Source organism: Anas acuta, chromosome 2, assembly GCF_963932015.1.
Source record: "Anas acuta chromosome 2, bAnaAcu1.1, whole genome shotgun sequence".
Taxonomy (NCBI): domain Eukaryota; kingdom Metazoa; phylum Chordata; class Aves; order Anseriformes; family Anatidae; genus Anas; species Anas acuta.
Genome location: NC_088980.1, coordinates 119,103,328 through 119,131,108, shown reverse-complemented (window position 1 = coordinate 119,131,108; position 27,781 = coordinate 119,103,328). Strand labels below are relative to the sequence as shown.

Below are 27,781 nucleotides of genomic sequence, written 5' to 3'. Positions count from 1 at the left end.
AATTAACCTTATCAGCCCAGCAAAGAGGCCAGGTTCTCGCTGTAGCTCCATTAAGGCTCTGCTGACTGCAGTCAATAAAAGACAGGATATGCCACAGAGATAAGAATGGGGCGATAAAGGCTGCAGATGTTATAATGCCTAACCAAATGTGCAGCCCTGTCTCTAATACGATCAGTGGTACTAGGGAGAGGGACAGAAAGTTCAGAAAAGAGTGGTGGAACCAGAAGCCTGTGAGGTAGAACTCACAGCAGCAGAAAGAAAAAAAAAAAAATAAATCAGGACTTTAAAAAGATTTGGAAGTGATTATAAGGACTGACAACCTAGAAACCTGACTGAAATACCTAGAAAAAACTCATGCATAGGCTAATCTTTATTGGATCAGGAGGAGATATAATGATGAGGGACACCTATCCCACCTGCACTTGCTGAGAATTTCTTAAATCTTATATTGGGACTGCTGCTGCTGGATAGTGGTTGATAGCACTGCACAGCACCTCTAGCATAACAATTCCCACATTTCTATATCAGCTGAAAATTAAAGAGGAGGAATGGGATAGAGTTGCTAATGCAGCTGTTCGTGGCTTTACCACCTAAACCTCTCCAAAATTATTTTTAAGAGCTCCCTTGAATTTCAATGGAAAGTTACTGTGCACATGCTTTCTTTGTGCCTGTTCAGCCATAAATCAAAAAAGAATCTTTCCGTCAAAAGACCAGCATGAGACCAACCTCTGAACGCTAACCTCAGAAAAGTAGTTTTGTGCTGCTACAAAATTAGACACTTCTGTGTCTGTTCTGAATAAACTGTTAACCCTCACCATTTTTCCAGCGCTAATAGAAATAATTATTGCTATTTACCATTGTTGCTCAATCTTTTGAAAGTATGTGGTTAGGTGGTGTCCTACCTTGAGAAGCTTTTGCACAGGTTGCATATGCACAATTAAAATTAAAGAGGCACAAATACATTGTAGTTAATAAGCCATAAAGATCTATTTGAAATAGGGCTTTTAAGATGTGATTTGAACACAATGATAGAAAGCACCTGATGTGTGAAAAGTCCTAGATTCAGGAAATAAAAAAGAAAAAAATAAAAAATAATGATAATGCACTGGAAAGGGAAGCACTGATGTATTTGCTCTCTATATGTACTTTAGAAGCTAAACTAATTATACATCCAGTGGAATCAAAACCCAAACTTTATCTATTTCTAATTAATTGCTTTTTCACGGTCCGATGAGACTTTTGACACTATATTTGATGCAAGATTTGGAAAATGCTGACATTCACAAAGTTATCTACTGTCTAAACCAGACTGGGTTTGAACCCATGCTCCGGGGTCTGAAGAAGAGCTGGGTTTGGCTGAGTGCCCTCTGATAGGGAACTGCTGCTGCTGAGCAGAGCTGTCAGCTCCTTCATTTTAAAATGCCAGGGGGAGCCTGGCTCGATTTTGAAATTAGACACCTTGCTGTCTAATTCAAGAGCATGTTTGGAGCTATAAGTCCAGAGGTAGCATCATTTGCATAAAAAAAAAAAAAAAAAAAAAAATCCAAACAGAGGTAGAATTAAAGAAACATCTCTCTGTGTTTCCTCTGAGCTAGCTGAGTTGTCTTCCTGCTCAGTGAGCTGCTGGTCCTGAATCCCACTGGTAGCACCCACCATTTCTCATGCCCTGCAGAGTGAGCCACAAAGTCTTACCCAAGGCATCAGACTCCTTTTTGGGAGGCAGGGGGCTTTGCATCACCCTCTTGGAGGCACAGCTGTGTTGCCCCTTCCAACAGAGCTGGGGAAAACCTGAGCAGAGCCTGGCACTCGAGAACCCTCTTAATAAACAATAACAGAAGCAGCACAAAAAAATCAACATAGCATCGCATGCATTTTTTTACCAAACTGGGATATGAAGATCATATAGTCCATAAACAGACTGACGGTGCAGAACAAAATGCGAAGATCATGTGGTCTGACATTCAGGGTGATGCACGTCAGAAAAAAAAAAAAAAAAGGAAAAAAAAAAGAAAAAAAGAAGAAAAAAAATCACTCTGTGAGTTCTGCATTAAGGCCAGAACTTCTGTTTGGATAGAGGAGAATAGATCCAGTCTTGATTTAAGGACTTAATGTCTCCACACTCAGGGGCAAACTGTTCCAGTGAGTAATTATCCACCCTTGCTGCTAGGAATGTGCTATTTCTGGTTTGATTTTGTTTAGCTTCTGCTTCTATTTCATCTGCTTTTCTTCTTCTTTTTTTCCCCTTTCTTCTGTTTTCTTCTCTCCTTGAAAAATTTAAGAGCCAGCCCCAGTCACTAATCTTTTTTCCCATGTTGGCACTATTAGACTGTGACTGAATTACTGCTTAGCCGAATTATGGCTGAGTACCTCGGATTTTGGTATCTAAGTGAGACTTCCCAGAGCACAGATTATTCTTGTTGCTCTTTCTAAAGCTCATTCTGTTTGCCATTTTCTCTGTGACACCAGAATTGGACAGTTCCAGCAATGGATGTGGTTGTATCACACAGAGAGGTAATATCCCCTCTCTGCTGTAGGGACGTTTTATTAATCTCTTAACCCAAGGATCCCACTTGTTGGGATGAAGAGTTTCTTTTTACCCTATGTTGAGTCTGATGGACTGGGGCCACCTCTTACAAGGAGGGAAGAGGTGGAAATTTGTTTAGAGAAAAATTTGGCAGAGAGCTGCTGCTCCTTCTAGAAAGGGGTTGGGGAGAGCATTCTGCTGGCAATGTACTGCCTGTGGGGTCTGGAAGCTTACAACAACTAAGGCATGGGATCTGCTGCCTGTGAAAGCCTGGGGAAGGAGATTTGGACACCAGGGCAGGTTTTGGCAGTGTGAGCTCTAAGGACAAGGTGTGTGTGGTTCTGGACCCTGGGAGTGCCTCTAGCTGGCCCAGGCCACCAGGCTCTCCTTGAGGACCAGGCTGTACCTGGAGGGGAGCCTCCTCCTCAGAAACATTTCATATTAATGATCCTATGTTATCTCTTACTTGCTCTCTCCTTTCTCCAATTCCTTTCTGCTCAAATACGCCCATGCAAGGCATGGCTGTCATTCCTCTGACTGCTGCAGCTATCTTCTCCTTGGGCCTGCAAGCCAAACTCGCTGCACAGCTGCTGGGGAAAGCCAGCTTCCCACTGGACAAATGCCTCTGAACTTTGTCAACTCTATTGCACTGTGAATTTCGGTGTTGCGAAACTCCCATCTGACATGCAGTGATAAGGTATGTGAATGCCTTGTGTTTTTTACGAAAAAAAAAAAAAAAAAAGGAAAAAGTTATAACTACTTACCAGTAACTACCTTTAACTGCTCTCTATCTTTTATGAATAGAGTCCTTTATGCACATTACCTCTGTTTTCTTAAACAAAATAATTCAAAATAGTTCAACAGCTATTTTCTTCAGGTGTATTTCAACCTACTGCTTATCTAAAAGAGAATTAAAGAAATGAGACGTGTGCTGTCACTTATCCTCAGGTATGAGGGTAATGGGCTACCTAAGTCACCTGTTATTACTTCTATTCCAGGATTGGATGAATCACATTTTTATAAACAGAAGGAAATATATCCAAGAGATTTCCAGATAGCCTTTGGGGTCATTAAGACTAAGTAGCTGGTCGCATTAGTAATTTCACTGTGTGTTATCTGCATCTTTAGGCTTTGAATCATCTCTCAGTTTGGCTGTATGTGCCTAAGCCAATTTTGAAAAAGGAAATTAGGTTCCTAATTTTGAAAGCTGAATGACATCAGAGTGAATTAGGCTCTAAAATCTGGCTTGGCTCTGTTCTTTATTTATGCCATGACTGCAAGGCAATCAAAGGCAGCCTTGCCTCTGCAAGAAGTTGTAACTTCTTCTCTTTTACATTGGAGAAGTTCTCCTAAATATGTAATATATTCAGCCATGAAATTTGGTAATGTATTTATGTGCTGTTATAACTAATATAGGCATTCTTAATTAATAAGTCACAATGTCTTACTGGGTCCCTACTCACAAAGTGGCATGCAGCTCAGTTAAAAGGAAATCGCCAGGCAAAGCTCTAGTGAGTGCTTTAGAAATACTGTAATGGCTGCACTGCAATTAATGAAGTGTTAGAGATAATCCATTGCCATCTGTCTTTATTTTGCTAAGCCACTCAAGTAGAGACCATATTCGAGGGAAGAAAAGAAAATCCAGGGCTAGAAGAATACCGAAAATGAGTATTCAGCAACATTTGTTCCCCCTCTGACCAGCTGTTCAGCACGATCGTGTTCGTACCACCTTTTATTCGCCATTCACGGTTGTTCTCACAAACAGGGCTACTCCTCAGACAAATACCTAATTGCGAAGAAACAAGTTCCCATTCTCCTATTCACCCTGCTTTTGCCTCCCAGGCAGGGGCCCAAATTGGACCATATGACTTCCCTGGTGGACGGTGGGCTCACAGCGACCTGTGAGCAGGTCTGAGGTGAGGCTTGCACAAAGGGCTCTGGTGCAGGAGTCCCTGGGACTTGCTGTGCCTGATCCTCGAGTGAAAGAGAGAATAATGGCAGAAAGGCCTGAGACTGGCAGGCAGACGGCTCACTAAACCAGCCAGCTGTAGGGTTTCCTCAGCTCACAGCGGGACTGAAGCCTGTGAGCATGTAAAGGCTGGTCTGAAGGTGGGAAGCTGTTCCCTTTGTCTTCTTTTTTAGCAGTGAAATGCAGTGAGGGCAGCAAGACATATCTGTACATACATGGTGGCATATAACCATCCATCCATCTGTATTTATGGTGGCAGTGCTGCATGGGGGTATAGATGGATTTCCAGTTTATCTGGGCATCTCAGAAGTCATAATTACATTTATTTGTTTATTTATTCCCCTGCTCTGCTTTCTGTCCTTCAGAGAGAGGGGAATCACCTCTGTGTTCTACTCACCCAGCTTGTGTTCATCAAATGAAGGTACAATTAAATCATAAGTATACTCAAACCACTTTGATGTGACCCAGGACTTTTATTTTATTATTTTATTTTATTTTATTTTATTTTATTTTATTTTATTTTATTTTATTTTATTTTATTTTATTTTATTTTATTTTATTTTATTTTATTTTATTTATTATTATTATTATTATTTTTTTCCCAAAAGATTCCTTAATCTTTGTCTGGGAAACTGACCTACGGAGTCCTACTAATACGAACAGAAGATACAGGCTAATATTTGATAAGTCTGCAGCTGTTTTCAATACAATGATTTTTATGACAAGGGTGCCAAAAACTGTGGTAAAAGCAGAAAATGGTTGGTGAGCATCTAAAACAGAGTTTGGAAAACACTGACCTTTATGAGTATTTACTCCACTCTGTGCAATTGTCTAAATGTAACACTGACAGTTTTATTACCTACTGTATTGTAATAAACCAAAATTCAATATTCTTGTTTCACTACAACTATTATTTTGGAGCATCTTGAAACATGATGCTCTTCATGTCCAGAAACATAAAATACAGCAATTTGAGATACACCACACTGTTTGCCAAATAGATTTTGACAAAGGTGCTTCATCAATATTTTACTGAGAATGAAAAATGAACGTCCCCATTTTATATATTCTCTCAGGAGCCTGCCAACCTCTCGCTATGCTCCAAGGGAAAACTCAGTGCTTCTGAAGTGATAAAGTCTTTCATGCAACCTTTCAAGAAGGCTTCAATGCCACATGTCCATTATTTTTCATTTATTTTTTTTTAACAGGAACTTTTCCATGAACTCATATCTGGCATATTTTTGAGTAGTAATCATAGCAAAGCAGCACCTTGGCTGCATACGTATTCATTCCTGCAGAGATTTGCATTTCGATTTTACCTGTATGCGTAATGAATTTTGACAGCTCAGCCTGTCAGTAAAAATAAAGGCTGTTTTCAAAGAGTAGGTCTGCTGATGCACTACCCAGCTGAACATGCTACAAATGTCTAACAATTTCATTAGGGAGAGGAAGGTTTTGAATCTGTTTGTCCTCATTTCTTAACTCTTGTTTTTTATAATGTTTTATAGGGTAAAGTAATTCCAAGTGCTGAACAAACTCTGAGGAATGAAGTACACCCATAACTTGTTGATGGCAAAATGTTCCCACCTTTACAATTCATAAGCTTTTTCTCCATGGTTAGTTCCTTCAGGGGGAATATGTGCATGTGGCAGAGGGGCAGACACATTGCCTGTTACAGGCTGTTCCAGAAATGTAATGAAAATGCTCTGAATGGTTCCCTGGAGGCTTCTGTCTCCTTTCACTGGCAAGCCTGAGGAGAGAAGACATCTAATTTTTTCTCAGAATTGCAGGTGTCTAAAGGAGACGGGGTGGAAAACATCCTTGGAAACTGCAAAATGTGCTATTCACTGGAAACCTGGCAAACATGCCTGCCTACAGAGGCAACACCATGGCAGCTGAAGTCCTCCTTTGGAGAGGGTGCCAATGGGGACAGATAACCACTCGTTCTTAGCTGTCACTCAGCCCTTGGCTATCGAGTGATCTACCATGGGTGTCAGCTAACGCTGGTTTTAATATTTGGGTCTCTGTGATGGAAGGAAGGAGTTGGACTTAAACAGTTCCTTTCTGAAGACCAGAAATATCCTTTGACTGACCTCAATCAAATTTCTGCGAGTGATGTGGTTTCTAATGAGACCTCTATTATTTTGCATAGAAAAAAAAGTGCTATGTGCCATAAACCTCTGGAAAGAGTGAACAAAGCCATGGCTCATCACTGGTCAAAAGCAGATTTTGGTGCATCATTCTGGAATGGAGCTCTGCCCGCATCCTCTTTATGTGTAGTATTTCTCTTTAAACGTTTTTTCAGAGTCAGCACGTTGGTCACTCCAGCATGGAAAAGAATCCTCATTTGTTAAGTGTAAGTGATATAAAAGCTGCAAGCACACATAAAACATCTTAGATCATGGAGATTTTCTTAGAAGTGACTGCTAATCAGGGAGATGAGCTGACAGACAGGGAGATAGTTGATGTGGTAGTAAGGCCATGACATAAATCTTTTTGAGGAAAGGGAATAGCTGGTTACCCAAAATGAAAGAGAGTGTCAGATATTCAGCAAGTTGGATAAAAGCCTAGTTTGCAGTGAACTTGCACATACAGAATATCTACTCACGGAGGACAGCACGAGTAAATCAGAGCATCTGTTTTCCCAGCCTTCATGTTCAGTAGTGTTCTGGTCTATCTTAACTGGTTTGAAGAGGTCAGCAGTTCACTGCATCTGAGTGCATGTTTGTCTCCTTAAATGATCTTTAGGATCATGTTTACTTGCTTATTTCAGATGTGTTTATTTCTGTGTACCCACTGAAAACTGGCTGCTGTGCATTTTGATTCTGTAAGATGCAGAGTACTGCACATCCCTCTATCTGAGGGCACAGTTAAGCCCTTAGAACAGCTGAATTGTGTCTTTGTACAACAGGGGATTTGATAATTGGGCAGATGAAGCATGAAGGAATGAAGCTAGAGAGCTGGTGGCACAAATTCCAGTCTGAATCCAGCGAATCACATCATAAGATTTTTTTTTTTTTCCCTTTAAAACTTCCTTACAGCAGGACTGTAATGGAGATAAAGAAAATGTTATTCACTGCTATGGTATCATTCAAGTGTCATTCTTTTAGCAGCATGCTGTAATGCTCGTAAGCAGGCACAGGGAAGCAGCCAAAGGAGTCTTTAGGCTATCTGCCTTTATAATTGCTTCTGCTGAGCAAAAAGCTAGGGCCATGCAGTATCTGCATGACAAGTAGCAGGGGTATGTCAAAAACACAGCCTGTTATGCTTGGGGTGCAGTTAGAGATAATCATTGGTTGGCTTATAGTTTTAATCAGCAATGATTAAATGTGTCTCTGCCAGATATGTAGAAAAAACAGCTGTAACATTCATGTCAATGCTGCATCCAGATTCCATAGCCAGTCATACATGGGAAAAGAGTAGGGAAATATTTTGAGGCAGCGCCAGCACATGGATATTAGGTTATTACTTGAATTGACTACATCAGCAAATGCACAGAAGTATCACTTACCAGGCAAGTTTCTCTTGGTAAGTCTCTGATAGTGGATTTCAGTTCACATAAACGGAGTTTCTAGAGCTTCCTAAGGAAAGAAATATTAGGAACAGACATCCCATTTATCATCCTTAGGCCAGTGGGGACACTGAATATTTTAACTAAGTTTTGACAAATTGTGTGCAAGTCGGTGATCTAGGAATGAAGTTCTGGAAACCATTGGCTATACATTTGTAAAAACAAGTAGGAAATTTAATATGTTAGGAGCCAGATGGAAGGAGTATGCCAGCGTCATGCAGAGAGAAACTTACACCAGAGACGGGGAATAAACTGCAGTTATAATTACGGAAAGAAATTTTGGCTGCACTGAAGGATGTTTTGCCATTGATTTTGCAGAGAGTAGGATTTCATACAGACTATGTAGGAGTGAACAATGTTAACAGTATGTTAGGATCATATCTCTAAGACAGATGCAGGTATAAACTAAAGGACAGATGCCCCAGAGAGAGCAATAACAGTTAGAAGCCAGAAAGTTTCCCTGAAAAATGTAGTTTGTACATGTTTTGGTAAAGGCATTTTTATGCCCCACAGTGTAATTTGTGAAAATATGTTTCCAAGAAGTGTTTTGCTTCTTCATTGTTTTAAATTTGGTGGGTTCAAGCTGGTTTACATAAAAGGAAGGAAGACTCCAATACTTAGATAAGTACTTGTTTGCTGTAGGAAAAAAGGATTCAGCAATTGACTTACGCTGAACGTAATTGCACCAAGTGCCGATCCCGGCAAAGAAGTTTCACATCAGCATAAAAACTGACAGCACTGTGTATGTTGATGCTAGCTTTGTGCAGGGCTGTTATATATCACTGACTCTGCAGAAGACCAGCCAGCCTGCCCCTTCTTTCCAAACATGCCAGCAAGTCCTGAGGGCTGTTAGCCGAGTGTTCCCACAACAGACCTCTAAAAAATACATTATTTTCCAGGTCTGAGATATCAGTGCGGTACAAAATGCTTTTCACAATGCTTCTGTTTTAAAACCTGTAATAAGCGTTCTCATTTTACTTGTGCAGAGTTATGTCGCATGATGTAAAGCAGCAAGACACAGACCACAGAGGAACTATGTGTGACGTTATGAAGTTGACAAACATAAACTGAAGTTTGTTTTTAACTGTGTGAAAAGCACTGAGCATCCTGCTCACTCTAGACCACTGAATGAGTAGGTGGTCCCTGAACTCCACAGAGGTGCAAGGATAACAACTCTGTGATACCAGTGCTTGAGTGGCTACCTTCATCCAGGGCAGCACCTCATGAAGAGGACATTATCTTAAAAGGACTTAATGCACTGCTCTTTTGTCTCCTGGTGGCTCTATGGGCATGTGCTGTTACACTGCTTTGTATGTGAAGGTGTCCTTACATCCCTTCAGTAATACGGGTGCCCATCATCCTGAAATGACAAATATCAGCACAGGCTTTACAGTTTAAGGGCAGAGGAATGAGATGTGCTTTGAGGAGCAGGTTGACTCACTGAAGAGTCCTGGAAGAACTTCCCTCTGTAGAGAAGACTTCTTTTACATTCACTGATTCTGAACAGATGAAATAGACTATCACATAGCATTAATGTAGCCAGACATTTCCCCTACATTAGCTCCCTTAGGTTTATGCGGGATGAAGAGAGCAACCAGAAGAGCTCATAGGGCTCACAGCTCTCCATTAAGCCAGTGAGGTACCAGTGCAAGACCTCTTAGACAGAAGGGCTCAGACCTTTGTCTCTATCTGCAGTCCTCATGCGTCTTGTAAATCCAGCTCTTGTATAGGATCAGGACTTGAAAACTGCCCTCTTCTAAGTGCTGGCATCTCTTGAGACACTTTTTGCAAGTCTGCAAAGCTTTTAACTTCCCATTTCCATGCTGGAAAATGAAAAGGGGGAAAAAATATTTTACATGATATTATGGGGTTTTCAATACATAAATTCAAGGAACATGGAAAATAAGTGCATGTTGAAAGAACAGATGGGACTCTGCCAGAACCTCAGCCAAGATTCAGTGCAGCTGTGGCTCAATGATGGGAAAAAGGTCAGGCAGTCTCTCTATATCAGCCCTATCAGTCTGGCTGCTCAGAGTATCAATTCTCTCCACTGCTGTCAGATTATACACTGAGGAGGAGAGGAAAATCAACTTGCTCCCTGGAATGCAAGAAGAGGAATGGTTTTGCTGCCCAGCCTCACATTTTTGAACCATGATTCTGCTGATATCAGCAGCAGAGTGCTGATTCATCTTCTCTTTTGCTGTTGCCTTGGTCCTATGAAAAGACAAAAAAGTCACTACTGTGATGGGCTAAAATAAAGCTGAGCTTTAAAGATACTACCATTTTTGCACCAGGGAGTGAAGATTCCTTAAAAGACACAACAAATTGACACACTAAATGATATGTTCATGTTACAGGGGATGGTGATAATTTTAACCATTGACTGGGAGTGGTGTGGTTCTGTACACTGGAGTGGGACCTGTTCATGCAGGAAAGCCCAGAAAGGAGGGGGTTGTATGCTCTGACTTCCATTCAAATTTTCAGGTGATATGTGGCACTATTAAAATCAGTGGCAACATTAAGACTGAGCACAGCAGAGTCACAGCTAGAATCTGAATATGGACATGCTACACTTCAGTCCTTGGAGAAGTCTGGATATGGTTTGAATGAAATTTAAATGAATGGCCCATAGCTGGTGACATCCTCCCTAAAAAGAGCTGACTCAGAGCAATGCTGATGGGGAAGTCACAGCCACTCTGTGCTGGTAATTCCCATGTTTGGATCAGGAAAATGAGTGCAAATGAGATTCTTGTCCACCCACCATGTGCAAAGTCCACAAACAGCTTCTGTTTCTCTGTCACATGAGTTTCAATTGTTTTCATACCAATAATCTAACAAAAATTAGAAGTTCTGGACACACACATGCAGACACACAAATACCGGCAAGCTTTTTGTTATAATGTCAGATAGTTTCCAGTAGCAGGAGATTGCCACTTTCTCAAAGATTTTGGCCCAATTTTTACCTCTTTCTTGACAGAATAATTTCACAGACTTCAAGAGATATGATTCTCACTTATCCAAGCAAGGTACCACATAGGCCTGAAAAGTCCACAGAAGTTAAGCAGGCAAATTTATTTCCAGATGCTTTTCTGACTTCAATGAAAATTTAAGGTTTTAGTCTTGTATGTCTAAATATAACAGTAAAGATTTGCTTGCCTTCACAAATGAATAATATTCTGGGTTATTACCTGTGGGTTTCAACAGCTATTTCTGCATATAAGTAAATACTTTTTTTTCCAATAGATAGGAACATACAATAAATATAACTGACCACATTTGTTAAAGGTTACTAAAGGGTTGAGTCCATATCCTGTTTTTAAGGCAATTTTTCTTTTTAGCAGTGTATTGGGTTTACATGGCAAAGTTTTGGTAGCAAAGGGGCTGAAGGGGGGGTCTTCTGTGAGAAAAGTAAAATGTCTCATTCCCAATCCCTCTGCCCTTGTTCTAGCTTCACCCCAACCCCACCACTGCCTGCTGTGCTGGTGTTGATTCACCCCAGGGTGATCATGTGCAGCTCACTAAGCCAGCAAAACCTTTTTTTTTTTTTTTTAAACCTCTATTTTTTTCCTCTATTTGTTTGTTTGTTTGTTTGTTTGTTTGTTTTTTCCCTCTAGTTTAATGAGTTGAATCAGCTCCCTGGGAGGTCAGAGTGAGGTGAGAATGGAAAGGAGGAGGAAGAGGAGGAGGAAGCAGGAAGGCAGCTTCAGCAATACCAAACTCTCCAGCTAAGGTCAGCCCAACTCAGCTAATCACTTTTTGACTTGATTCACATAAAACTGAGATAAACCTGAAATGAAAATGTTTAACACACTCAAGACCTACTTCCCACCTTCATATATCATAGAGAAGAATAGTTTATATATGCACATTTTCCAATCCCTTCACATGTATTTCAATACTAATATAAATGTCCACATCTTGGTTTTTGTAACATTCAACAAGAAACAAATTCTCAGTCCCTGTCAGGTGTGTGATTTTTCTGGGTTGGTGCCCTATTCAGTGGGGTCCATTCAGCGGGAACTAGTTCATTTCTTTGGGAGTTAATCCTGAAAAGCTCTGGGGCAGCCTAAGACAAAGAAGGATTGATCAAAAAACAGACACAGCAGTCATTTATTTGGTGATGTGGTCTGAATAAGAGACGAACTGTAATGGGTTATTTAAACAAGCCTGCTTTATTGTCTTTGTGCTAACAAGATTCTATGACATTACAGAAGGAGATCATCAAAAGGTCCAGTAAAGTTCCCTGCCCTTTAGTGTAAAATTTCACCAATTTCCTCCAGGCAAAAATCTGCTGACTAGCAGCATCTGTCCTGTGCTGCACAGGCACATTTACTACAAGTGAGATTGTGCTTCCTTCCACATTTAACAAAGGCAAATGCAGGAAGAATTGCTTGCTGGGTATATACATGTGTGCTTATATATAACACTGTGTACACATAAATATATTGGGGCATGTGTTTGTGTTCATATGTATAATATATATACATGTATATAAATGCATATATGAGCAGGAATGCATATCGGTATTAAACTAGACATAAAAGAAAATGGCTTAGAATAGGCCAAAACTGTGAGGAAGGAAGGAAGGAAGCTTGTACGTTTCTGCTACTGTAATCTCTCTTTGGGTCAACTATGCTGTCAGCAGGAAAAACATTGCTTTGTTAGCCTGTGTCTGCAAGAAAAAAAAAAAAAAGCATTCTGCTTAGTGCCATCTGTCCCACTTCTGTGACTTAGGCAAGTAGGATGGTTAGCACCAGGAAGTTTTAGCAGGGCTGTCATTGTATCTAAGTGAAAATGGCCGGCATTTGATATGTGGAATGAGTTGAGATAGTGCAGAGAAAACCAGCTGAAATGAGAAGAGATCAGAAAACATGACCTGTGAGCATTGAAGGACTTGGACTTGTTTATCCTAAAAGAGAAAGATTAAGGAGAAGACAAAATAATAGCCTAAAAATAAAAATGAAAAAGGGACTTAACTGTCTCAATAACCCCTGGGAATCAGACAGAAAAGGGAAACTTAGGTTATAGATTATGAAAATTTTCTTCTGGGAGTAAATACCTATGTTCTGGCATATCCAGGTAGGAAGTGGGATTGCCAGCACTGAGCTCTTCAAGAATAAAGCAGAAGAAAAACTATCTGTAAGGGCCTGGATTAGTCCTATTGTGCAGAGGAATAGAACTCTTAAGGTTCCTGTCAGGATCATTTTCAGACTTTATGGTGATTTTCAAGCTAGTTTATCGAATGCTTCTCAACTAGAAAACTGAATCACCATGTAGCAAGTACTGTTAGGATACACTAGGGAAAGAGGCTGATACATCTGCTACAGAGGTCTAATTGTCCAGACAAGAAGAAAACAGTTCAGGAGTGAATCTCCAGTTTATGCTTTATGATGGCTAAAGACACTAAAGTTGCTTTTATATGCATGCAATGGAGACAAATGCTCGTTTATTTCCCTGAGTACACAGAAATGCATTTAAAAGAATAATCTGGGTTAGGTTTAAGCTTGTCAAATCCAGGAAACTGAGAGTTAAACTTCTCATTCTTTCCCACAAATGAAAGCTGTTGTGCTTGGTCCTTGATGCATAGCTTGAATTTTTGCAAACTTTAGGTAATTTAGAGGATTTAGGGAGGTGTGCTATAAATATTACATAACTGTAACATTCTGTGGTATTAAGAATGAATACTGGTGACTTTGTCAGTGACAGGAGGTGAAGTTTGAAACATGGAAAAGGGGCATGCAGAAAAAGATGTACAAATTGATATAGAATCAGCTCAGGCATACTAAAATATGCTAATTTTTTATCTTCAACCAGGCCTTCTCTCTGCCGACCCCCATTTCCAAAAGACCAAACTATGTTGCAAAACCAGAAAGCCAAGTACTGCAAAATGCTTCTTGGACCATCTTGGATGTGTTAACTCGAAGACTGCTGATGACTTCAGTAGATTTGAATCTTATGAATGTGTGATTGCAGTGCCTGGGGATAATGTAACCAGCAACGTGATTTATGTTCATACTTTTGGACCAGAGGGAGGTACCATAGGGTAGAATATGTGTCTTTGAATAACAATGCATTATTTTATCACTGCATTTCAACATGTTTTGAACAACTCGGATAATGCAGAGTAGGGGAGGAGGCTTAGATGCACAAATGACAAATCTCATCAACTGTTTTCCCCCAGTATTCCCACAGATTTCTTCTGAGGTTGGTCTATTATCCCTGGAGCTTTCCAGTCAGAGACTTTGCAGAAAAAAATCATTAGAAATAAAATCAGGTACAGAAGAATATGAACATCTTAGACAGAAAAGGAACAAGGGAGAGAGCAAGTTTTAAAGAGCAAGACTGCTAGCATCAGGAATGGTAGAAGGCAGTGAACATTAGATGTGCTCCCCACGCATACAGGAGTTTCAACTACATTTCTTGGGTGTGTGACCCAGGTTTTAGGTGTAATGAAGATGGTTGTTAGCTATCTACAGAGATAGATATCCATCACTGGTTAGGAGATAGATAACCACCACTCAAGGTAGGAGTCAGGTGCCGAGTGTGACCCTTGTGCATACATTGCTCTCAGTGACCAGGGTACTGTCCTACAGCATGGGAACACAGTAGGCAGGGTCAGGGGCTGGTAATAGGTCAACAGCCCCCTCCCACAAGTGATAATCCAGGCCCAGGATGCATTCAGGAAAGTCAGCCAGGAACGGCAGGAAAAGAGATCAAAAGCAGTACTGAACAAGGCAACCACACAGGTACAAGGTCCATCCAGGACACTGGGCCAGAGGCAAGACTAGGCCTGAGCTGAAATGGGACTCCTGGACCAGTGGATGTGGGTTGGGTGTAGATGTTGGGCGAGGCCATTAATGCCTCCTGGTGCACTCACGTCCTGACAGAAACATAAGCATGCTTAGGCTGTGTGGTCATTACATGGCGCTGTGAAATTGTGACCAATATTTGGAGAGTTTTATGCAACACTGTTCTGCACAGCCAGAGGGATTTATAGCCTAGTCTCAAGGAGGCTAAACAAAACAATGATTGGCTTGTTGGGGATAACATGATCTCCAGGTGGGCTGTGTTAGTTCTTTGATTATCTGTCTTTTCAAAATGCTCCCTTTCGTAAGGAGGACTCTTTCAACAGTCATATTAGGTGATGTCACTTATTAGATGCTCATCCTCCTTCTAGAACTCAAGTCTTGCCCAATTACCAAAACAGACAGTTAGTATCAGCAGAAACCCATTAGTGTGCAATGTAAAAAGAGAGAGCATGGGGTGCTGGAAAGGTTAATATGTAAGTAAGAAGCAGTCCCTGCTGCTTCTAATTGCATGCCCCAGTTCTGACCTCAGAGAATGGCAAAGAAAGGAAAATATCATTAGAAAACTACAGGTAGTGAATTTTGAGTTGCAGCTGGACTAAACATATTCAGACAGTGTTTTCTTAGTCCTTTCCATTTGTTTGAACCAAGCTGTGCTCCTGTGAACATTTTTGAACATTAAATGTCAAGGCAAAGCCAAAATTATTAATTGATATGCAGTATCCCTTAACTTGACAAAGCAAAATTAGGTTTGGATTGGCTACTTAACACTGTGGATCAAGCTAAAACATGCATTGCTTTGTTGGCTAATCACAGAAGTCAAAAGTTAGAACACACTCTTGCACGGAGAGTTAAGAAAGGACTATGCACCACCTAAGCTTTCTATCTAAAGCCCTTTCTTCGGGCTTATGATGACAGCTCACCCCATGCAGACAGTAACCTTTTGCCTTGCAAAATTCAGATATCAGTGAAAAGTCGCAAGACGTTCCAAGAATGATGGTTGCAAGAATCACAAAAGAACTCTCCAAAATGAGTAAGTTGGTAGAAAAGCTTTTACAATGGTAAAACACCAATGGGGTGGGTTGAATGATGACTGTGAGAAGTGCTGAGAATCCAGCAGCCTACTGAGCGTGTCACTGGTTCTGCAGGCTCAGAAACTGGACACTTTAAAGGCTTCAATATGTTATATAGACCTCTTGTTATTCAAAAGGGTAGATCTGTAGGGATGAAAGTTTCTTTTCATACAGAGGAAGGAGTGTTGCCATTCTGGCTTTCTCCATATGGAGACATATTTCTGATTCATCTAGAAATGTCTAGTGCATATTTCATCTGAATTGTGCCTCAGATAAATTGTAAGAAAAAAAGCCACCCTCTATAGAACAAACATAAACTGTCAGCAGATATTTTCTTTGACAGTTAAGACACTATGTGGCATACACTTGCCTATCCATAGTAGACTGAACATATAAGGAGAAGACATTTGGAGTGGTTTCAGAAGCATGCTTTACAAAAAAAAAAAAAAAAAAAAAAAAAAAAAGATGCCTGTGAGATCACAGGGATCTTGTTTATTTACACTGAAGGAGATGGAGCAACACTTCTATCTAAGGAGGCAAGAAATGTGTTTCACACCAGTGGCAAAAAGCTGTCACCTTCCCAAATAGCTGAGAGCACCTAGAAATGTTGCAGGACAACAGCTTGTTCACACCTCTTGGGTTGGAGCTCCATGCTGGTGGCAGAGTGCTTTCTGGAAAATTCAGCTGCTCCCACAGTCTGTTTTCCTGCTGTTTTTCATTACTGCTTATTCTGCTTATTCCTTGAATTTTTGGCAATCTCCATGGGCATCAGATCATGTGCTCGTTTGGCACTAACAAACAGTGTGTGCAAACAGGGTGTTGACTTGTGTATTGGGTTTATGTGGCAAGGTTTTGGTTGCAGGGGGGCTGCAGGGGTGGCCTCTGTGGGCAGAGCCCAGCAGCTGCCCCATGTAAAATAAGGGCCAGTTTCAGCCGGCTCCAAAGGGGCCTGCCACTGCCTAGAGCCAAGCCAATGTTGTTTGTGCCTGTGTGTGACCATATTAAAGAAAAGGAAAAGAAAAACCTGCTGCAGCGCAGCAGCTGGGAGAGTGAATAGTGAGAACCAGCCCTGCAGACACCAAGGTCAGTGCAGGAGGTGCTCCAGACATGGAGAAGCAGTTCCCCTGCGGCCTGTGGAGAGGCCCCTGGTGGAGCAGGCTGTCCCCCTGCAGCCCATGGGTCCCACATGGAGCAGATCTCCACGCTGCAGCCCCCCCATGGGTGGAGGAGCCCCTGGTGGAGCAGGTGGATGTGGCCTGGAGGAGGCTGTGGTCCATGGGGAGCCCCCGCAGGAGCAGGCCCCAGGCCGGAGCTGCAGCCTGTGGAGAGGAGCCCACGCAGGAGCAGGGGGTCTGGGGGGAGCTGCCACCCATGGGGGACCCGTGCTGGAGCAGTTTGCTCCTGGGGGATGGACCCCATGGTACGGAGCCGTGTGGGAGCAGTGCTTGAAGAGCTGCTGCCTGTGGGCAGCCCACACAGGCTCAGCTGGGGAAGGACGGCATCCCATGGGAGGGACCCCGCGTGGAGCAGAGGCAGAGAGGGACCAAGAAGGAGCAGCACAGGAAAGATGGTTGATTGAAAGCTGGATCCTGGACTGTATAGCCCCCTGCATTAGGCTTCAAGCTTTCTAACCACAATCACCTGGCTGGGATTACATACAGTGTTCACAGTATGTCATGCTTTTCTTTCTGTGGATTGTGTCTCTAGCTCTTCTGATAGTGGCTGAAGAAGCTACTGAAGAAGCAGGATGAAGAAGCAGAATGAAGCAGGGTGAAGAATGAAGCAGAACCAGTCTAGATTGTCAGAAAGGACAGCGAAAACTGATGGAGATTTCCAGTGTCTCAAGCCATTCTTCTCTTTCTTCCCTAACATTAAGAAGAGTTCACATTGGAGTGTCCTAACCTCTTCAGGGCTAACCAAAAGTTAAAGCACTATCTATGTCATTATCGAAATGTCTCTTGAACACTGCATACATGTGGCATCAACCATGTCTCTAGGAAGTCTGTTTCACTGTTTGTTCACCCTCATGGTAAAGAAATTTTTCCTCATGTCCTGTCTGAACCTCCCCTGGTGCAGCTTTTTGCTGTTCCCACACATCCTGCCTTTCAGTTCCCTGGGAGCAGAGGCCGTCACCCCTCTCTCCAATTCGCCTCATCTGGAAGCTGTAGAAAGCAGTGAGGTTGCCTCTTGGCCTCATTTTCTCCAGATTAGACAACCCAAGAGTACTGAGCCCCTTTTCATTGGACATGCGTACATCTTGAAGCTAAGGGTAACAGTCTTACATTATCTTTGTTGTTATTTCAGGGTGTGCTGGGTCTGAGGTCACCTTCTCCCCAGCAATTTCCTCCTCCTGCCTCTCTGTAATGGCTCTGATTACAGCACCTATTGCTATTACCACCATCAGATATCCTGGGGAAGAATTTCAAGCCCTAGAAGCCCTGGGGCAAGCATGATTACTTTATAATAAGAAAAGAGTAAGTGGTGCAGCCCAGTGAATAAAAGCACTGACAGAGACTCTAACTCAAGGCTTAAATTTGAAGCTCACTTGGATGACCTGAAGCAAGTCTCTGGCCTCATTTTTTTTCACCTCATGTGATGAGACAGTAAACTTAATAATCTCTTACAGTGTGTTTGCCCAGACTCTACCAGCGGATCACTTTTGCTCTTCAGGGAGACATCTAAGTACTATTGTAGCACCATAACAAATCATTTTATAAAGCCAAAAAAGACCACAGCAATCATCAGGTTTGGTATCTTGCCATACACAATAATAAAGAAAACCAAAAGTACTTGAAGAAGATGAAAATGTAAGTTTAATTGGCCCCTGTTCATACTTCTGCCTTTGAACTGTGTGATATGAGAGTCTGGTTCTTCATATACAGTGTAAGAATACTTCAGGCAGCTTGAATGAAAAAAAAAAAAAAAAAAGAAAAAAAAGATTTACTGTACCACACTTTAAACTTCACCTCAGAATTTGACCCTGGGCAGCCACTAGTAGTTACAGCTGGAAAATTTCAAAGCATGGCTGTCTTGACATGTAGTTATTCCTCAACATTCAAAAGTTGGATGAATCAAAACATTTGAAAATATTAATGTGCCTGTTTGCTATGGATCCCTCTCTCCTGTGGCCTGAAGGCAAGATAAGAACAAATAAGTACATATGTTAATATTCCTCTTTTGAATTTAATTTTGCCAAAGTCCATTAAAGAGGTTAACCATTTCCATGAAGGTCTGAAATGGAAAACAGAGCAGAAATCAAAATGACATTGAGATTTTAGAAAATTCCTCTTTAAGTTTCTATTTTTTTTTAACTTGTTTTTCATAGCTGTTTTTGCAGTTCTTTGTAAGCCTTGTGGTACCTTGCTGACCTCTCCATCAATGGATAATTAGAAGGCCATCAAGTTCTCAGTGACAATGATATCCAGATGTCCTTTTAAACACATGGTTGCTGGGTAACAGGACCTTGCACTGCATTCCTTCTTTGAAACATTTGTCCTATTTTTCATGTATTCCTGCCAGTAAGTATGTCAGCATTCAGCCAATGTGCTGGAGGGCAAAATGCTAGCTGGAGATTTTTGATATCATGTGCTACTTCCCAAAAGGAAAATAATCAGAACAACCAGAGAGCTCTGATGTGTTGCGCTGCAAAGGGCTGCATCAACTTGACTTCCACTTTCATACCAGATTTCTCTGGCTGAATTGGTCTTGGGATGGGAATGCATGAGGATTTACCTTCTTGTTACTGTTTAGTAGTTCTTACTCTTGAAAAACAACAAAATTTAAAGCACAACTAAGGACACAAGAATTTGGCCTGACAGATCTGAATGACCTTTTGGATCATAACAAAGGATTTTTAAAAATTCCACTTGTGACAGTGACCAATGTATTTCGGGGAAAAAAAAAAAAAAAAAAAAAAAAAAAAAAAAGTGAAGTCAAATGACAACCATGTGTAGTTTAGCAAGGAATCTGCAAGGCTGTGTTTAAACTTTCTTAGTCATGTTCCAAAAGCCCTTGAGAAACCCAAAGTCCTTGCAGCCTGCCATGGTGTTCTTTTGCCCGTGTATCTTATGATAACCTCTATTTGTATGACTTTTAAGGAGCCATTGTTCCACTTACCTAAAAAACAAACAAATGAACAAAAACAAACAAACAAACAAAAGTGAAGAGCAACAAAAAAAAGCAAAGAGTACAGAGAAAAATGAGAAAACCTAGAGAGTGGAAGTCATTTTGGGACTAATACTGAACTTGTATAAATAATAGGGAGTTTTTTAAAAAAGGTAGAGCTTTGTCATGATATGTTACACGTACAAGGATTAAGTAAGTGACTGTACATCTGACTACCAATGGAGAAAAGAGAGAAAGAATCAGTATCTGTTCCAGTAATTCCCTCAGGACTTTGTCTTTTCAAAGATGTTTTCCTCTCCAGGATTGTTTTTCTGTTTTTGGCCCTCCTTAGCTAGTGAACTAGTGAGAACAAAATAAACAGTGCAAAAGGCTGAACAAAATCAAAGTGCATAAAGGCTGAACAGTGAATCTGTTAAGGTATCCAGAAGCAGACTGCATAGGGTAGGTATTCCTGTGTCAAAATTATGTGTGATCACATTGTTAAAGACTGTGTCAACACAAAAAGCATGAAGAAGCAAACTGGCAGCTTCTTTCTTTTTTTCTTTTTTTTTTTTTCTTTTTTTTCTTTTTTTTTTTTCCTTTTTTTTTTTTTCCCCCCTGTTTTAGAGGAGCCCAGCTTTGTAACTTTGATGCTAACAGTCTGTTTGATTTAAATAATAATATGCAAATAAACATCATATGAGAGTGAGAGCAAATGCATTTGCATACAAAGTATATATTGCATACTCATTGTCATTTAATATATATGAGCTAAATTCTCCTCTCAGATACAATGGTATAAATCCAGATTAAAGCTATTGGATTTGACAGAATTAATATAAATTCACCGTAATAAATGGACGGAGGGAGATTTTTTTCTAAAAAAATAGCTTCTTATGAAAACTACCTCTTAGTCTGTGATGTTTCATCAAGATCTTGTGTGAAGGAATAAATTGAGCCATTCTTCCCCAAAGCCTTTAAAAGACATGTTGCTTATTTGCTTGTAACCAAATAATTCAGCAGGAAACCAGCAGACAATGGGAAAGCCTACTGCAAGAGGAAAAAAAAAAGTTTGACAACACTAATGAATAGCTTTGGGCAATATATCTTATTGATGACTGCTTCCTTGCTCCTCTCACAAAGACTCCTTCCCATAGCCCTCAGGGTCAGCTGCTGTGGACGTGAATACTACGCAGCACTTGAAAGAATGCTTTCTTCCTCCATATCTAAGGTATTTTTGTGCTCTCCCTCTCCATGGAACTGGGCTCAGATAGCATTTAAGATGCTTCAAGTGCTGCGAACACGGCTCAGGCTTTTCGCTGACCCTGCAGGGAGGGCTGCTCCAGCATATGGGAATGATTTGAGATCCAGATGTTAGCAGGACCAGAGGAACCAGTGGGCAGCTCTTGCCTGGTTCCAGCTGATAACTGTTTTTAGGTGGGCAGATGCTTGGCTCATACATAGCAGATAACAGTCTTGACAGCTGCTCCGTGGATCCAGGATGAGGAAAATGATGTATGAACAAGGTATGATGAGGTGAAGAGTGGAGCTGAGACCAACTTCTGCTCTGCATCTCAGTCACCCGGAGAAAGGTTGTACAGTTTATGCCTGAAAATGCAAAGTTTATGAGAACGAACAACAGACATGAGATTGCTAAATGAACTCTGGATGTGCTTATTTAATTATCTCATGAACATGAACCAAAAGACTATGTTTAGAAAACAGTATTTATGAAGAGAGTTGTGGGTGTGTGGGCAAATGATGTAATTAATTCCATATGTAGTTTTCCTAGTGAAAACTTCAGTATTTGCGAATTCCCCCTCAGTTTTCCTGTGTAGATTTAGTGAGGAAAAGACGGGATGGGGGAGAAATTATCTTTACAGTCATCAAGTCTGCTGCACTAATCTCTAAGAATAGGTGGGTATACATACCTGGGTGCACAAGACCCAGCTCAAATACTTTCTCAGCTTTAAGGGAAGTAATCCCTGCATTATTGCTGTTTTGCTAAGCAGTTACTCAGACCGTCACCTTTCTGTCCCTGATGCTGCTTAATGAACCTGTGAATGGGCCCTAGCTTTGTACCCTGCAAAATCAGAAGAAGAGCTAGAGGCAAGGATGAAGTGTAAAATTAGATGATGGCAGGTTACTGGAGCAGTGCTTCTGTTGATAGATCTTTTCCAGAATGTAGTGGTAATCTTGTGCAAACCAGAGAATTTCTTCTAATTAAAAAACCCAGCCTTTTATTTATTTATTTATTTATTTATTTTACTGTAAGCAACCAAGACAGAGGTTGTCTAAAGTACCCATAATATTCACTCTTTATATATTCAGGTTTTGCTAAGAGTTAAAAAATGTCTCTTTTAACCTGAAGAAATGCTGATTGTTTCACAAGTTTTGGATCCAGTCTTTATTTGTTCACCATGAGAAATGTCCCTTCTAAGAAAGAGAATTTCAGTTGTATTGTTCTTGGATTTACTTTGCCAAGTAACTGGACAAAAGATTCTAAAATCACCAGGACATGTTAGCCAAAATCTCCTCTCTAGTAACTCTTCTGTTGGCAATGGTGTCCAAACTTTTTTTCCTTGTTTCTCTCAGTCTTGCCCAGACTTGCTCTTTTTCCCTCTCACTTTTAGTTCTGGTTCCTCACTTCAGCGCTGCTATTTGAGAGTTATTCTCCTATTTTCCCTGATCTGTAAGCATCTTCATGCTTCTTGGGCTGCCAACAGCAAAGAGGTCATAGCAGCTCAGCAGAGCCTCAGGAGAGCAGAACAAAGATGTTATGACTGCAAGGATGCAGCATGCAACAAACTTTGGCCGGCTTCACTGTGTCAGACATGTGAGCAGGAATGAAAGGAAGACCAGTTATTTCCCACAGACCACCCAGGGCTGAATTTGCACCTGAGTGAGTACACAGTTATTGTAACAGTAAAAAGTTTTGGACTTGTACGATTTCCATTTTTTATTTTCTTTTTTCTTTTTCTGTTTTATCCCCTTATAGATTCTTTTTTCCAATTACTGCTTTAGAAGCTTTCTCATGTTGTACCTCTCAAGCCAGTGGGAAACATAATAATAAACACATCTGTTGGTTTTACTTCATTGTGTTTACTTAAGCAACGTGACTTCAGATGATCCAGTCCTATGGGGTGACTTTAATGGGTACTTGTCTCTGCAGAACACTTACTGATTTCATTTTCTGTCCTTCCTGTGGAAAACCTGGGACTACTTCCATAAGAAATGAAGTATGAACTATGTCCCAAATTACACTGTGTAACAGAAGAACCTCTCGAGGACAATGCCTCCTACTCGGCACCAGGCAGAGTGAGGCCCTTTTCTGGATGGGTCTTTTAAGTTTTACCATATAGACTAGGAAAGATCTGTATAAATATAGGCATATATATATGAAAAGTGTCAAAGGGAGACAGATAACAGCAACTCCACAACTCTCTGTAGCTCTCTCTCCCCATGAGACAGTTGTGGATTTGGAAAAAACAAAACAAAAAACAAACAAACAAACAAAACAAAACAAAACAAAACAAAAAATGGAACTGCATCCTGTCCTGCACATTCATAATATCAAAAGGCTCACAAGATCCAAATGGAGTTCCTGTGTTCTCCCTAACCCCTTTAATTGGCTCACCTGGTTCCAGTTCTCCGAGAAGAGTCTCTGGACTCATCCAGTCTCTGGATGTGTGCCAAAACCTCAGGAGAGGAAATCAAATGCCATTTCCCACCTTCTTCTTATTAGGAGGCATGGGAAGGATTTGCACATAGAGGATCTCTTCAAGGGACAGAATGAAAGCCACGATCACAGCCAGCAAAACCAAAGGAGAGCTGTGTTTTTCCATTTTCCATGGAATAAACAGCATTGAAAGTGGTAGTTTCTGCAAAGAAAATGAGATCAAATATTTCTTCTTTGTAAAATTAATAGAAAATAAAGTACTTTCAAAGACAGAGAAAACTATAAAATTAAGAAACCTTTATGCAATTACAGTATCCCTTCAGTGCATACTGTTCTTTTGCAATGTGCTTGCTCTTATTTGACCCAGAAAGCCTAAGAGATACATAATTCAGTGGGTGTTCCCTGTGGTGTTCTAGATGCAAACACAACTAGGAACTGTGGCAATGAAAGAGGCTGTAGGCTTCAACAGATGTTACGAAATTCATATAAGTTGACAGTACAAGTAACCCAGATTTGATCTGGCCTGCATACAAATTCAGCCTCTTAGGAGGTAAGATATCTAAAATTGTTCAGATAATAATCACTTTAAAAATAACAGTTAATGACCATGCTCCTAACTTCCTTGAAAAAAAAAAATCATGAGATCAGATGGTAGATCAGAGAGTTTAAAACATGAAGTATGTACAGAAATCATGATGAAACAGCAAGGAAAACATGACAAATTCAGAGTTCTGATTACGTGGTATGGAGATTTTATTGGGGACACCAACAGAAGTGTGTCCAAGTTTTGATCTCCCCTGTAAAGAGAGACATGGAGCTGCTGGAGAGAATCCAATGAAGGGCCACAAAGATGATGAAAGGACTGGGGCAACTCTCCTGTGAGGAGAGGCTGAGAGAGCTGGGACGCTCAGCCTGGAGAAAAAGAGGCTTGGGGGGATCTCATTAGTGTCTATAAATACCTGAAGGGTGGGTGCAAAGACAGCCAGGCTCTGTTCAGTGCTCAGCACCAGGAGAAGAGGCATTGGGCACAAACTGGCACACAAGGAGGCTCCCTATGAACATCAGGCAGCTCTTCTGTGCTTTGTGGGTGATGGAGCACTGGCACAGGATGCCCAGAGAGGTTATGGAGTCTCCTTGGAGATCTTCATGGCATGGTCCTGGACATGGTCCTGGGCAGCCTGCTCTGGGTGCCCTGCTTGAGTAGGAGGTTGGAGCAGATGAGCTCCAGAGGTCCCTTCCCCCACAACCATTCTGTGATGCTGCGAAGGGAATTACAGCCCTGTAGCTCACTGTAGGAGCTGAATCAGGGATGAAGTGGTGGTTCAGTGAATGAATGGAATGGTATGAAAAGTATAGGGCTCATTTTCCAGTGACATCAAACACATTTTCCAGCCTCTTCTTCATTGAAATTGGAATTGTTTAGTAAAGACAACTGCGATCTGCAGATCTGTAGAGTTTGTTTGTTTGTTTATTTGTTTTTGTTGGTTGTTTTGTTTTGTTTTTACCATAGCTAGGGACTAATATAGCAGGTGAGGATGATGTTACTTTTGGAAGGACAACAGTCCTTTTTACAAACAGCCTATTTTCCACCCTGGAAAATTAGATTTTATCTTGTTAGTAATGTCTACTATTGTTGCCTTCATAGCGAAAGATTTGGAATGGAAATGCTGAAGCTGGAAACTCAACATTTTGCAGCACATCCTGAAAACAGAGTCCCAGCTGTTAGGCAACTGCTCCCAGCTCTGCCTCACACACATCATGCCAAGGCATGTCTCTTCCACCACCGTTCCTGCTCTCAGAGGTGTCCTTCACATAGGCATTGGTTTCACTGCATTAACTTAGTATTGCAATCTGCAGATGACAAAAGTCTGTACGGGGAGATGGAAACCACAGAGATAAGGGAAAATGCTGGGATTTCCTCCACAAATTTTGGTTCTTTTACAAAGGGCGGGCTGTAAAGTTGATGCAGAGGCCACGCACATACTCTGTAAGCTGCCTGAAGAAAGTCATGGTCCAGTGTTTTCTACAACTCCCTGGGAGAAAACAAACAAACAAACAAAACAAACAAACAAACAAAAAACACAGAGGTTTTTCAAACATTCAAACAGCATATAAACAGTCCTAAGTTTTCCTCTTAATTTTGTAGACTTGCTTTATTGGACAGAAAAGCACTTCAGAGGTTTCCTCAGTCTCCAAGTGCTATATTCCTGTAGCAGTAATAAGATGATTATTCCAAACCCAGGATGGGGTGGGGGCTTGGATAAAGGTGAGAGATTCGTTCTCTGCAGGAAAAGGAAGGATCCAAACTTTTACTCACTCTAATCCTCTAACTCCACTACATGAGTGCCAGGATCTCTCTTTAGCAGTAGCTGCGTCATGGGGTTCACAAAACGAGAATACTCAGAAAAATTGTTTGCTGAATACCAAATATTCACAGGAAGAAGGAGGGGCAAATTATGATTTTAAATAGGAGATTTCCTAGTTCTTTAAAAGTCAATTTTTTCTTTTTTGTCCAACTGTCTGCTGGATTTTTTCTTTATTTATATTGGAAGCAGCAGAAGTGTGATTCCCTACACCATGAGGCTGCAATTCCAGAATACTCTGGAATGAAACCCTATGGCCAAGAACAGGCTGTACTATGTGAAGAACAGAGGATGTTGGTTGTTCTAACAGACCAAAAAATTGTGATTGAGTCCCAGTCAGGTTGGTGAATGACTTAGGTAATATTTTCAAAGTATGGTTTGAGCAGAAACCTACAGGATTTCAGTTGGAGTGCACTGAAGATTTATACAGTAGAAAACAAATCATTTGTCTTGTACCAAAGATAAATGACAAAAAGGAACAACATCAAATTCTTGACACTTTGGGCAATATTTTACCCTTAACTTACTGTCTATCTCGTAACTTCTGCATTTCCAAAAGCACCAATGGGCACATTAGAAAGTGCACACTATGGATTTTCATTTCACATAAACCTCTTTTCCACTTGATCACAAACAAAAGCTTTACAAGGACAATGCCCCACAAGAGAAAAAGGCATCCTTTTCTCAGCACCTGAAAGCTGAATGTAGGCAAGGAAAAGGAAGCAAAAAGGTAACTGAGGGGATATAATACCCAGTGGTGTGCAGCCTGAGGGTTCGGGTTAGCCCCTTCTGTTTGGAACAGAAGCTGTTTTGAATTTAATGAACTAAAATGAGATAAATAATCCAAAACAGATGCTAAAAAGAACTAAAAAAGCCCTAATTTAATAATGGACAGATAACAGATTGTATTGTCAAACTGATTAAATAACATGCTTCTTCCTTACATTTTGTCTGTCCGGTTTCCACCTGAATTACCACCATATTTGTCACAGAAACACTGATAGCAGAAGTTAGTCTTATTTGATGTATTGGTTTGGAATATGGGAGACTTCAAATAAGTTCCTGGCTCTGACCTGCGTTTCTGTAAACAGTGCATGCCTGAGTTCTCCTGAGGATACACAGAAGTGATAGCACCAGTAACACTGCCTTTGCCTGTCCTGACCTTATAGCATGATGTTCGGCACCGTGCAGTGCCTCATACACTCCAATCTTGCAAATAATAATAATAATAATAATAATGATGATGATGATGATGATGATAACTAAAAAAGTAAAATAGCCAGTAATTTTATCAGGCCTATAATGTTAATGAGTAAAATGTCTATCTTCTACTGTAACTGAATCATTGTAAAACTATGGGGCACAATTTTTGTCCCAAATCGTGCCTATGATTCACCAAGGCTATCTTTCAGTGGAACACAATGTAGGGTCCATTCAGTCTGGAGTGAATGTTTGCTGCAAATCCTCTAAACCCCCATTGTGACATTTGCCCTGCAGGCACAGACTGTGGACATCAGAGACAGTGCAGGCCTGTAATGGCATTTGTGAGAATAATAGAATACCCATCAGACTGTAATTTTCCTCACTCCAGGGTCCAGAGCTGAGAAAAGGTTAGTCCTACAGGCCTAAGGGAAACTGCGGAGCACAATGGAGTTCACACTGCCGCATGATTGTTATAATTCCTTGACTTGA

General features: G+C 40.9%; 1 long non-coding RNA gene across 2 annotated transcripts; it reads left to right on the top strand.

The window, feature by feature from the left end:
• The first annotated feature begins 1,914 nt into the window (after window positions 1-1,914).
• Window positions 1,915-23,107, top strand: LOC137851111 (uncharacterized). Of its 2 annotated transcripts, none has more exons than XR_011093004.1 (4): window positions 1,915-2,139; window positions 11,679-11,794; window positions 13,879-15,903; window positions 17,651-23,107. It is a non-coding gene; the product is annotated as an uncharacterized lncRNA (long non-coding RNA). The 2 variants fall into 2 exon arrangements; XR_011093005.1 differs by lacking the exon at window positions 1,915-2,139 and adding an exon at window positions 3,047-3,221.
• The last annotated feature ends 4,674 nt before the right edge of the window (window positions 23,108-27,781 follow it).